Consider the following 10,718-nt stretch of genomic DNA (forward strand, 5'->3'; position numbering starts at 1 on the left):
ACATTTCCAAGTTAGATTTCTATCTCAATAGCTTGACTAAAAACAAAGCAATAGGATGTTCCTCACGAATCATGAAGCTGAGATATTTTTCTCACTATGGTTGATGTTTTGGCATTAGAAAAATATATGTTCTGGCATATGTATGTATAAGTACATCAATCTTCCTATCACCATGTATTTAAAAAATGGAAATGCATTTTTAAAGAAAGGAGAACCCTGAAATATACAATGAGGTCATATTAAATACAGTTTTCAATGACATATTATGCAGTTATGCACTATAGCATTTTAACATGTGTACAGATAGCCATTATTTTACAATTCATTCATTCAATCAAAATATACACCAAGCATGCAAACCTATGTATGTTTTAATCTCTCCCCTAATTAGCTTTCTAAGCTATGTAAAGGACATTAATTCACAATATCAAAATTATTTCTGTTCTTTCTCCATTATTTGGGTATTTTTTTTTACTATCTTATCTAACCTGGCATCTAAATCACAGTTCATAAATATTATCAATATTTATTAATCTCAAAACCATGATATTTTTCTATCTTGAAAATGTTTAAGGAAGTCATTATTGAGTACAAATAACTGCCAAAGAACATGGAAAGCAGTGCTGGTACCTGTATGAGATAAGAAATAGCCTTCAGATTGGTGAGTAAAGATCAGGCCGAGACTCCTCAGGCATAATCAGATTCCTTTTTGACCCGGACACAGCCGAGGGAGGTCCAGGCAGACACATGGGCTGCCAACGCAGCATAACCAAGGAAGGACAGCCGGAGCGCTCCCACATGAGGAAATGCTGTGAGGCTGTGCTTACACTCCAGCGACCCCGGCTTTTAGACTGTCACTAGCAGAACATACTTCTCAACTCCAATGGCCAACGATCACCCTTCCAGGATGAATCATTTTGCCCCATGTAAGTTATGGCAGCTTACCAGTAGAGATAGCTATGAATTCATTGGAGACATTTAAGTGGGACTATGGTTGTTTGTGGACTCACTACAAAGGGGGAACTCACAGAGGAGGAGGCATCAACAGTGGAAACCTTTGTGACAGATAGATCTTGGAGGTACACAGAGTCACCAAGAAACTTTTCAAAAACTTAAAAGAAGCAATATTAAAGAACCCTGAAGTATGCATAACATATTTTCAAAATGATATGTAACTACATATAAGAAGGGATGGAATTAAATTCATTCAACAACCAGCACCATACAGACAGTAATACATGAAGGTAGACATTCATCATGGTGCTGGAATATGGGCCAGGAGGACATTTCTGTGTCTAGCATAGACCATTTGGTTACTGATCTGTGGGCTGGTACTGAAGCCACTGCGGGGGAGGGGACAAAACTCTTAATAAAATGATGACAGAGGCAGGATGTGTGGATTTGGGACTGGACACAGTAACTGTTTACCAAAAGGAAGAAAGAATTTCAATATTTTTAAAGCTAATATGAATATAGTCTTGCTCGCAAGCCAAATATGTTCATTGCATAAAGGAATTTTAAAGAAAATAATATGTCATGGTATTCTATGAAGATCTGAAATTGAATCTTAGCTGACTGAATGTATTTGGTTACGTCTTGCTGTCAGGGGCATTTTGGATTCTTAGAAACAAGTTATTTTAGAATCTCATTAAATATATTCAGGAAATGGCTTCATAGCTGACTGGTGCAGCAGGAGTAGAGGCTGCACTTCAAGAAGGAGACATAGCCCCAGGAGCAAGTTATCACATTTTTCCTTTGTTCTATGACCCTTTTTTCTTTCACTGCACATTCAGCTCAGATTTATTATTCCGATGGTTTTAATGCATAAAACATAAGTTCTCTCTGTGGTTATTCGAATGCCCTAATCACTGTTTTAACAGATACTATTTAAAAGCAAGAGTAAAAGTAATCATTTTACCACTAGCATTGGTAACTCTTTAGTTTAGAGAGGTCATACATTTTATACATCTGTGCCTTTCCTGGTTCTGTTTCTATAGCTTAGTTGGACCTATTGAAGTAAATGGTGCTAAACTTTGTTTAAAACAGAAGTCAAAAGATATTTATGACACGCTGCCAAAACTGTGCATTCATTTGTAATGTAATTCTTGAATGGATAGGAGAAACTTGGTGTTCACTTGTAACATACATGTGTAGTCTATTTTATTTTAAATGAATAAATAGTCACATCAAATTGAGGCATATCTGCTCTTCTACTGAGAGTGATTATGAAAAATATTTGGATATTATTGAGTCCATGAAAGAAATGTATTCTATATTAACCTGGAATGTTATTCTCTACTTTGGAAATGGTGCATTTGAATTTTATGCTCTTATGGCTTATGGATTGGGATTTTCTTTCCTCATGGCAGAATACCCTCACCAAAGCAAAGCTGCACTATAGATGGTACATATAGCAGTTTGCTAGGGCTGCCATACAGGGTGGTTTAAACAGAAATTCATTTTCTCATAGGTCTAAAGGCTGAGATCAAGGTTTTACAGGGTTTGCTTATTTTGAGGCCACTCTCCTTGACTGATAGATGAGCACTTTCATGTTCACATGATATTCTCCCTCTGTGTATGTTTGTGTCCAACTTTTCTCTTTTCATCAGGACACCAGTCATGTTGGATCTGGGCACACCATAATGACCTCATTTTAACTTAATTACCACTGTAAAGAACTTATCTCCAAACATGGACATGAGGTACTAAAGGTTACAACTTCAACATACGCGTTTTTCAGGGATACTGCTCAGACCCAGATGAAGGGGATGTTTCATTAATGTGACATCCCTTTAATTGAGGAATAGCCCTTCATATACAGGGTGGGTCAAATGTAGGTTATGTTTGTTCAAAGTAACACTTACTATTATTTTAAAATATATATGCATATTTGTGTATATATACTAGTAGTTAAATGTAACAATTAAGTAATTAGCTAAGAATAGATTTTCAGTGTAAGAGAACAAAAAAAGTTTAAAATCAAGAAAATTTTGTAAACATGTGACAATACTAAATATAATTTGAGTCAGCTATGAAAATGCATGAATTTTTAAAAATACATCTTTGTTATCTCTGTATACTAAAAGGACACTATTGACACACGAGCTAAGCAGCTATAATGGCCAGGACTTAAACTACATAGAGAGCCATCAGTAAGAAATTCTATGAACCAAGGCAGGTCTAGCTACTGTGCCTGTGAATATTCAACCTGTCAGAACAGAGATCAATGCTGAGCTGTGGCTATTGCATGCACTGTTGCTCAAGGAGACCAACAGGTTACTTGACAAATTGAAAAGCATCCTTGTGGGCTGCTTCTCTGTTTTGCTCCTAGGGAGTCTGTACACTTTTAACCATCTTCACAAATCTTTGTCGGGTAAGCCCCTTATCTTCTCCTTTGGCCTTACCAGTCACAACAGTAATTGCAGCCCCCTGGCAGTTAAGTGCCAACTTCTGACCTCTATTACTTTGGAGCCCCAATCACCCAGCTCTTCAGCCATCTCTTCTGTGTCAGCCTTGTTTCACAGAGGAGGACTGGTGCCCCTGTCACCTCGTGGTCTTGGTGAATGGTGAGTCCTCACTCCCCCATAGAACATCTGTGATGGGTCTTCTGACCTTACATAATATATCCATTTCAGCATGCCCACTTCTCTTAACCTCCTTCTTCCTTCTTTCATAACGTCTACTAGAGCAGCTCAAGCATTTCCTCCCACTTAGTAATTATTATTGCTTTTATACAGTTCTAAAGGGCCATGACAGGAACAACTTTTATCTAACCCCTTAAAGGCTCTACTAGGGTAAGTCCTATGTCCTGGGAAAGAGTCCCCAATTCAATTGGTAGTTTCTTACTTTTACATTTTGGTCCTCTTAATCAAGTACCCTCAAGATTCAATCTTAGGAATATCTCCCTGGTTCCAGTCTGTGCACACTGGCTATTTTTAATTTTTTTGGGGGGGAGGGTTATAGTCTCTTTCCCATGTTAGGCCAGTGTTTTCCCCAGGCAGGTTTTTCTGGGATTTACTGCTAACATCACCCCAGTCAGTAAAAAGTATAGAGGTAGATCCAGAGGAAAAACCCTCTTGCCTTGTCAGGAAGCACCTCTTTTTCTGCAGCATCTTTCAGCATCACAGAAGGTAGCCCTTACTAGGAGGGAGTAGGCAATTGTACAGAGAGTACAGTAGGGGCTGTAGAGTCAATATACTTGGGTATTTTCAAGCACACGTGCCTACCCCATATTTCAGGAGCCCAAATTTTGTTTATAAGAGCCCATATTTTTACATAACACACCCGCCATGGCTGAGGATCTAAATTTCTCTGTGCTGGGGCTGACCAGCAGCCCCTGAGTGACGAATGAATGGATTACTCCAACACAACGTTTGCTATGAAAGAGAAGCTACACTCTTCCCACCACTGGAACATTTCCAAGGTAACTGCTAGTGAAATATTTAGCAACTTAGTGGCTATCCTAATGCCAGCATAATCTGCACCCCACGTACTACCTGTACCTCACCTTTGATACATCATATGTGAGCCATCCCAGATTCATCATCTTAACACCTGTGTTCTAGGAACATTTCTGTTACCACTTGTGTGAGTCTTGTTCCTCTAAGAAGCAGACACACAGACGGAATTATCCATGCATGTGATTTAATAAGACCAATGCCTAGATAAGATGCAGATCTGACCTCAGATGAAGGAGAAAGGGAATGAAGATTGAGTGAATGCATTTTAGAAGACAAAGCAAGTCTAAGTTAGCTCAGAAAGTCCATTCCTGATCCAAAGTCATCTCTAAGTTGAGTCATATCCCAGCCATGATCTGTCTTTGGCTGAATTTTCTGGGAAGTGTGTCCTCAGTGTGACCACAGTATGGAATTACAGAGTACAGTAGTTGGAGACATCAGCCAACTATACTGTCTGCAGACAGAGTTTGAGAGGTGAATTTTTATGGCTGCCTCATGTATAAGTAATTATTTCTAGGTCTAGACATCTAGATGGAGCATTTAAGTACTTAAGTATATTTGAATTTAATATTCAGACTTTGAGTAGTTTTAGTATTTTATGCAGTTCATTGGACACAAAGATAAATAAAACGTTCATTTATGATTACCAGTAAATTTATTTAAGGGTATGTAATGATGCATTACAGATATGTTTGGGGTATAATGGGTACCTAATAGAGGACATAATCAGGTATATTTGATAGGTCATAAAAGTATTCATAGAATGAATGCAATTAAGGTACATATGTGTTTCTACATTAATAACAATAAGGGTTAACTGTGCAAAAGTTAAGTTATAAACATTTGCCTATCTAAAGTCTCAAGTGAATTAAAAAAAATTACCCAGGAATTATTAGGGTTTTGGCAAGGCAGCAGTGTAAAGAATGAATCAAAGAAATTGGGGCTGAGGGGAGGTGGAGTTAGGAAATATTGCTAAGATCTCATATGAAGAAACCTATAGCCAAAGAAAGGAGTGAGTACTGTATTGCATAAGTAATGGGGACCTACAACTCTAGATTTCAAGCATGGCAGTAAGCATTTCTTGAGTTTTTGTATGTTTCAGGCTTTATTACAGGTGGCTAGAAATGTCAGAAAATAAAACAGACTAAATCTGGCCACATGGAGCTTCCATCCTAGAGGCTGAGGAAACCAATACAAAAATATAAATAGGAAATGTCTATGGTATGCTATTAAGTGATAAGTGATATGAGGAAAAAGTAATGTTGCAAACGAGGATTTGGAGTGAAGGGAAAGTGGTTTTTTCTGGAGCATGACAGAATAAGAATGATGGGAGGAGGTTTCAGAGAGACTGAGGAAAAGAGGAATTGAAGTTAGAGTACAGGTGATTTCAAGGAGTTTTTCTGTAAAGGGCATTGGAGAGATAGAGCAGAGAAAGAAGTTCCAGGCAAAAACATGGTCAAGGAAACGTGTCTTTTTCAGATAAAAGTAATAGCATGTGGGCATATAGATGAAAAGTATGCAAAAGAAAGGAAAAAGGTTTTGATTTAGAAGAGTGTAGTGGGAATTACTGGAGTGGTGCTCTGGAGTTGTCAAGAAGGACTAACACTGAATTGAAAGAGTTGTCCTTATCAATAATAGGAGAAAGACAGAGTTTATGGGTGAAGGTGCTGCTAAGTGGGTAGACGATTTGGAAATAGTGTTTTACCAGTGCTAAACATGAATTTGTTTGGAAACGGAATTTTAGACAAGAGAACCAGTAGGAGTTTACAACAATATTCCAAGCAAGAGTACAGAAATAGAAGTCAGAGATGAGTGTTGAAAATGTTACAAAAGTACATGTGTAGAAGTAAGTGACTGAGTTGATGTAGGAGGAATAAGAATGAGAAGTGTCGAGGATGACTCCTACTGTGTGGATTCTTTGATGATAATGAAGGTGACATTCCTTCTAATGGAGAACGTAGTGCAAAAGGAGCTTTGTTGTTACAGCTAATGAGTGCAGTGGGTGATATAATGACTTGTTGATATCTATTCATGTTGAATTCATTTTACTGGAGTTCAGAAAAAAAACTGCTCTGGGATAAGGAGACAGATTTTTTGATGAAGCTCTCATAGGGAGTGAGTGGAGCAAAACATCAGTGTTTAAAGGGCGGAGACCTAATGAGAACGGCTTTTTAAAGCCAAGGCAGAAGCAATAATAAGAAAAAGAAAGTACACATTAGAAATATTAGTGAAATATGAATAAAGTCCAGGAATCTAATGAGTTAAATGTAGCAATAATTAGGAACTCATGAAGAAATTCTTCCAGAACAGAGTCAGTGGAGTGTTGAAGACAAAATCTTGACCAAAGTATACTATGGAGCAAATGAGAGTAAAGAAAATATAATTCCCCTCCAAATTTTTCATGGTTGTTAGTTAGATGCTTAGCTCCATGGCTGTAGAAAGCCCCAAATATCTAGCATAGAAACCAATTCTAGTCTGGCCAGTGTGCTCAGTGGTTGAGCATCAGCCTATGAACCAGGAGGTCACAGTTTGATTTCCAGTCAGGGCACATGCCCTGGTTGTGGGCTCAATCCCCAGGAGGCAGCCATTCAGTGATTCTCTGTCATTGATGTTTGTTTGTTTTTTCTCTTTCCCTATTTCTTCCTCTCTGAAATAAATAATAATATTTTTTTAAAAAACAATTCTATCAGCTGTATTGTTTCCAAGTTATCCCAATTGTATTCAATTTTCATTTGAATAAGCCCAGTGGCAACTACAACCACTTAATTGTGATCTGAGAGCCTGTGTTTGTCAAAGGCATAGAGAAAATTCACCCTTAGATGTGACAAAGAGGTATAGGATCAGGTATCTTCTTTCTCCCACTCTTTCTATTTGCCTGTTCTTCACATGAACCTTCCCTCATTCTCCATGTCAATGAAGCCTCTGTCTCAGGGTATACAAATCTCAGTTGAAAACTAACTCATTACCACATTGTAATTATTATGGTTATCCAGAAGATTCATCACCCAGAAAATGAGGAAGAAATATAAACAAAACTCTACTGAGGGTGTTCACCTTGCAAGAGGCTTGAACCTTCCTTTTATTCTGTGTTTGGTGTATGACTACTGGTATAATTCCCATTTCAGTACAGACCTCACTCTTTCTTGAACTATATGCACTATATACAGTTTATGGTATTTATTTTTTCCTACTTACACAAATAGAGAGGTATCTATTTTTATACTATATAGAGAGCTACTAGTATGTATATAGATCCATGATACCTAAATTATTTCAAAAATTAGCATTCACATTATATTTTTGTTTTTAAAAAGTTTTATAAAACTTTCTTAATAAAATGTTTTATTTTATGTTTACATTCTCTTGTGTAAAGCAATATTTCCAAGTATATTTACTGTATGTATTTAAATATTGTTCTTTACCATTTAAAATTTACAACAAAGGACTAGTAAACTAGAAGTAAATCAACTCTTGAGTCTAGGATATACATAATTTATTTAGGTGGCTTAATACTGAATATTTATGACAAATAAGTTAGATAATAAGTTAGTATGCATCACAAATATTAGGGGTTTGCTTTATGTTCACTATTTCTTTCCCTTATCTGCATGAACTCCACATTCCTCAACTCATTATAGTTGTCTCTGTGTGTTTGTGTATATAATTTTATAGCATCACAAATTTACAGGTATTATATATAGAGTCCTCTAGATTGGTCTTTTGGTACAGTTTTATATCAATCCAAGCATTTTAAAAATAATTACTGTTTTCTAGAAATCATTTAAATATTACCATCTTCTTGATGTTCTCTATATGGAGACCAATCACCCACTCTTATCTAAAGAGAACTGCATTAATTTACTAATAAGATAATTAATGGATTGAGTGTGGGAATGGGAAGTAATGAAATCACATAATTGTAGTAAAAATAGTGACTATAAAATGATGTGTTGAAAGAAAAAGAATAAATTCAATAAAAATACATACTGAGAAATAGATGCTGTATACTTTTTTTAATATATTTTATTGATATTTTACAGAGAGGAAGGGAGAAGGATAGAGAGCTAGAAACATCGATGAGAGAGAAACATCGATCAGCTGCCTCCTGCACACCTCCCACTGGGGATGTGCCTGCAACCAAGGTACATGCCCTTGACTGGAATCGAACCCGGGACCCTTCAGTCCGCAGGCCGACGCTCTATCCACTGAGCCAAACCGGTTTCGGCAGATGTTGTATACTTTACTACTTCAAAATATTGGGGATATCTGGCTATGAGAGATAAATTTGGCAACATATAGAAAAATTGACAAGTGTAAAAATCAACAAATATGTCTAGATTGATCTTTCAGTAATTAATAAATTTATAAATTAATTAAAAACTTGGGTCTAAAAGGAGATAGAAATGTATAGCCTTATTATAAGATTTGATGCCAGAAATTTAGCAACAGGTCTTGCCCTCTTGACATAAGTAAAATGAGAAGAGTGAGCTTACAACACTGTTAAGAGTGGTAAGGGGATGAGAAAGTGATGACATTTACATGTAAGAACCTAGGTGACATGGGGATAATAATATAATAATAAGGTGTACAATAGCTTGTGAGAGTAATTTAAATATATACTGTCTAAAGAACATCTAAAATACTGTTAACACCTTTGGCATTTTTTTTAGCAATTTGTAATTTATAAAATTAAAACCAACAATAAAAACACAGCGCATATGGAAAATAAATTACTTGACCCATTAAATTATTAAAAACATCCCTGTTCATATATTATTGTGACCTACTATTAAATTATAGACTATTCCCATATTTCTGTATTATCATATATGGTTAAATCAAACTCAAGCAATTCCCGTTATTCTGTAGTATGTATTTGTTTCTTGTTAGGAGTCTCTAGTGAATTGTATATGTTTGCCTATAAGAAAGCGATACTTATCAGCAAGATAGTATCTGCCAAAGGAAAATTAAAAGGCAAATTTATATATTTAATAATATTTCCTGTTTTAAATCTTTATAAAAATGAAATGAGAGATTGTTACACACATTTAGAAGATACATTAAATCTAATAACTTTAAATGTAAATCTCATTATGGCTGGTTTTATAGCCAATTACTCAAAATGAAAAATTAATTCATTACACTATAAGCATTTCCTCAGCAATGGGATATTGTTATGTTTTCTTCAGTTACTTAATTTTACTTTCCTTGTTTTCTCATGGCACTTATTTAATTACAGTTGAGCAATTTACTTTAAAATGGTAAACAGTTTTTTATTGAAGTTGAAAGAATTAGACCAAAAAAAAAAGAAAACCAATTAATAAAGCCCTAAGAAGCATTTGTGTGTGTGTATGTATATAAGATATATATGTATATATGTATAAATATTATATAATATATGTATATATACTAACTTAGAATTATTAAATATAATTTTTCATAAAAATTTTAAAATTAAATATTTAAGAATATCCTCAGTTTTACCAAAATCAACATGTCATTTTACTTCTACTTTTATTTTTCAATTACAAAACGAGTGCATATATTATTTTCTAAGAGGGGGAAGTAATGCTCCTTAAGTTCCAAATACATATAATTTTACTACATTTTATATGCACTTGAATAAAAGTTAATATGTCAGAAATGTGTCCTCAAACTTTTATGCAGGCAATGTTCTAGTTTCAATTAATCATCCTAATATGGTACCTAAAGAACAAAGGGTTTCTTTCAGAAGTAAAGAAATGCATTATTTTTCTGACCTTGCTTACCATGTCACTCAGCTTCAAAAGAAATAAATCTAGCTTATCAGTCTACTTTTTTATGTTGAATATAATCATGGAAAATTTTCAAGTTAGCATTATGTAAAACCATTACATATGGCAACTAAGTTACTAGTCCCAATATTCACCGAGATGCAAATATATATGTAAGCATACCTACCTTACATATTTAAGTAATTTAATAATTTACTTGTCTAAGAAAATATGCTTTGGCAAAATGTATTTTTGATATATTAGTACTACATAAATTGATATATGTCTGTGCATTGAAGATTATATAACAAGGTGCCTTGTCACATTATATGATGTATGTGTGGATGTAGGGTATATAACTTACACATTAATAAACTTCCCATTGACATTAACAGATGAGCTTCTTGTGTATAGAGTGATTATGAAACATTTCCATCTCCTGTGAAGGGCAAAAGGAAAATGTGGGCACAAACCCACAAAGTGTCCCATAGAGGTTTGATCACCTACA

Source organism: Plecotus auritus, assembly GCF_963455305.1.
Source record: "Plecotus auritus genome assembly, chromosome: 7".
Lineage (NCBI taxonomy): Eukaryota > Metazoa > Chordata > Mammalia > Chiroptera > Vespertilionidae > Plecotus > Plecotus auritus.